This window comes from Leptosomus discolor, chromosome 5, assembly GCF_034619465.1.
Source record: "Leptosomus discolor isolate bLepDis1 chromosome 5, bLepDis1.hap2, whole genome shotgun sequence".
Lineage (NCBI taxonomy): Eukaryota > Metazoa > Chordata > Aves > Leptosomiformes > Leptosomidae > Leptosomus > Leptosomus discolor.
Window position 1 is genome coordinate 62,552 of NC_141395.1, and position 3,488 is coordinate 66,039.

Genomic DNA, 3,488 nt, shown 5'->3' on the forward strand with positions numbered 1-3,488 from the left:
AAAGCTCACCCAACTCCAAAGGCAGCTGCTTAACACCTGCACAACTGAACAGAAACGCTTGACCAAGCTGCTGCAGGACGCTCCGCTCTCAGATGCCAGCCCGGCTGACATCCGCCTCGCCTCCTCAGGCCGCTGGTCGGTGCACAGCTTCGCCCCTCCGAGGCTACGCGCGTGACCCGTGAAAGCCAGAACAAAAGGCACGTGCTGAGATACCACCAGAAAACCACAGCCTGCCCGCGCCCATTCCCCTCTCCTCCTCCTTTACCTTGGCTGCCCACCCACCCTACCTCTGCCGGCTGCCACGTTGAGTCTCGGGTACCACCTGTAAAACACAACCAATAAGGGATGCTTATAAACTTCACGAACAACATGATGCCTGAAAAGTAACTGTGCTGCTGCAGCCCACCAGTCCCAGCTCACCTCGCCCCGGCCACCCGCGGTGTCGATACCCCGCTTCGCTCACTGCTTCATGCCTTCAGAATATAACAAACCTACCAAGACCGGTCAGCTGCTCACACAGCCACCGGCCACACCTGCCCATCGACACCGCACGCCAACCCACCTTCTTACGGCCGCTCCCCCGCCCCTCCTCTAACCCTTTGGTGCACGGCTCATCTCTCTGCATCTGAAAACGGCATCGAACGAGTCACCCGGATGTGAAGCAACAGTTTAACAGTTCTGGGGGTCTCCTTTCCACGTAGGAATACCCTCTAGACTCCAACAACAGCCAGCCAGCCATCACCGAAAACCAAAGCCAAAGCAACACCCAGCCCTACGCGTACAACCCTTAACACCTTTGAGATTCAACCCGTGCAACTACCGCTCGAGCGGCCTCTCCCAAATACTCTCCCTCGCCCGCCACTGGGGACTACCCACTCTGAGGCGGACTGCGTGGCCCGTAGCTGCACGGTTGAGGCCAATCGATGCTCGCGATCGACTCTGACTGTCACACTTCCCCCGACTAACATCGCCACGTGCCCAGCAGAGTGGCTCCAGCCCAGACCCACCTGCAGACCGACACCGCGCGCAAACAAGACAGACGACTTCACCCGGAGACGTAAAAAGACTCTCCACAAGACAATCTATTCCCAGAGGAAAGACTCCCTTAGGGGCGAGAAGACCTAGAGGGCCGCGAGGAAGAACATACGGCCACCCCGGAAGTCAAACGCCACGACCCCTAACGAAAAGATATGGCCGCGACCGCAATGGTGGACGCACAAGAAGCCGGGCCCCAAGACCCAACATCCACAGGACGCGGAGAAGTCACCGTCCCAGAAGAGGGCTCCGTGAGAACAGACCACTCGACAGCGGATACCCCGGCACATCCCAGACCGCCTGTCACCTCCTTGGACGCGAGACGCGCCAGACAGATCTGCGCATGGAGCTTCTCACGCAAGATAGGGACCGCTCGGTCAGCAGTACACCGGTGAGTCTAGGAGCATGAGACCCTCGGTGCGGCTACCAATGCACTCGCCTACCACAGAAGAATAAACCGCTGGAGCATCGTGACCCCAGTAACATGCGGTATAGCGCACATGGAACAAACACCACCGACCACCTCCTTACCGCTGAACCCCTTGGGGAATCACAGTGGCGGTCGGCTGACGGAAAAGCCACAGTGGCTCCAAGATCTAAACCAGACACCTTACAACCACAGAATCCAATGCTAAACACACAACAGGTGGAAAACAACAAGGAAATGTAACTGCCGTGACTGGCACTACGACATATCTCATCAGGCACTTCATGAAAAAGTCAAAAACAGAGTAACGGGAAGGCTCCCGTGCCTGGGCCTACGACAGAAGACAGACCCCAGCCGGAGACTGTTATGAGCACAAAGTACACAGAGCCTCTTCTCTGAGAAGTTCCGGGGAAGATGCCTTCTCGAGAAACGCTCAAGCTCTGTATACAGGCGAGTAGAAGATGCTCACCCTAACCCCCGCTGGACAATCTCACCGCCGGTCCTATCAAAGAGAAAAATCAGCATAGATCAAGATGTCAGAAACTTACACAGCACGCAGTAAAAAACGGTGGGGAAAAAAAACAAGGTTCCATCTCCCGTAGTCAGGAATTCCCGGAAAACACAATGCACCTAAAATAAAAAAAAAAATGGCAGGCTATTAAACCATTTTGCCACCCCCAAACCCTCAATGGAAAACCGCCAGCCTGAAACAACAAAACCAACTGCATATGAGGGTACTTCCTACTATGCCTACAGCCGAACCTCGGCCGGTCCCGAAGCTCTTCCCTCACACCGACGCCTCCGCTTCTCGCTGTGACCAAACCCGACACCCGCACAGCCCAGCTGACTCCAAGAGCTGCCACCAACGACTGGACCAGCGGAGCCCCCGCACCACAGCAGCCCTGGAGCAGAACGGGCTCCCTGTGCAGAGGTTGGGGCTCGTACACCCAGGGCCCTGCTCACCGCCCTTCCTGCAATCGCCCAGGAAAGGGGCTGGGGCAACCCCCAGCAGACACAAGGGCGGCCAGAGGAGCAGCGGGGAGTTTGCTCACCTGCCTCCGTGTTATGGGGTACAAAGCGCTGAGCAAAGACAGCGACCCGTACCGCAAAGGACGACACCTGCTCTTCTACTGCATCTGCGGCATCAGCAACATGACCGGGCAGGGAATTAAACTAATGGAACCATTTTAACTGGGAGAATAAGGACACAAACCTGAGCCAGATGGGCTTGCGGCACCTGAAAAAAACAAAACCAAAGGCACATGCTGAGATACTGCCCGAAACCACAGCCTGCCTGCCCCTGTTGCCATCTCCCCCTCCTCTACTTTGGCTGCTTGCTCGCCTTGCCTCTGCCCTTTACAGGTTGCCATGGTGAGGCTCGGGTACCACCTGTAAAACACAAACAACGAAGGATTCTAACTACTTCACCCTTAATACAACACCTGAAAAATAAGTGCTACTGCAGCCCAGCAGCCATGGCTCGCTGTGCCCGAGTCACAGCTGGTGTCCATGTCTTGCTTCGCTCATCGCAGAAACCCCTTCCCTTCTCCTGAAGTGTCAAGAGAAGGAGCCCCATTCCCTCCTGACAGCTCCTGCCCCATATTTGCACCCCTGAAACCCCTGCATTGTCTGCTCCTCAGCAGCTGCTCTTGTGAGCTGTGCCCTACATTCTGTGAGCAACTCCCACCTCCTGTCATCCCGCAGACTGGGCTCTGCTAGAGGCCCACAAAACAAGCAAAGTTCTGGTGCTAATAAACTACGAGGGGCCTGCCGCAAGCTGCCATGGTTCTAGGGACAACGTGGTGCTCTGCAGGCGACCGGGAAAGGCGATGTTCTCATCTCACACAGCCGCCTCCGCTTCTCTCCACGACCCAACCCCATCACCCGCACACCCAGCCGGCTCCCGAGCCGCCACCACTGGCAGCCCCAGCACAGCACCCAGCCCCGGCAGCCCCGGAGCAGGAGGAGCTCCCGGAGCAGGGCCCGGGGCTCATCTACCCCAGGCCCCGCCCATCGCCCTTGGCGC

At 57.2% G+C, this 3,488-nt stretch overlaps 1 long non-coding RNA gene across 1 annotated transcript; it reads right to left on the reverse strand.

Annotated features, from left to right (window-relative positions):
• Positions 1-291: 291 nt before the first annotated feature.
• Positions 292-2,955, reverse strand: LOC147415440 (uncharacterized). The gene is made up of 3 exons (XR_015183507.1): positions 2,515-2,955; positions 2,011-2,092; positions 292-322 (listed from the first exon to the last, which is right to left on the reverse strand). It is a non-coding gene; the product is annotated as an uncharacterized LOC147415440 (long non-coding RNA).
• Between the last annotated feature and the right edge of the window lie 533 nt (positions 2,956-3,488).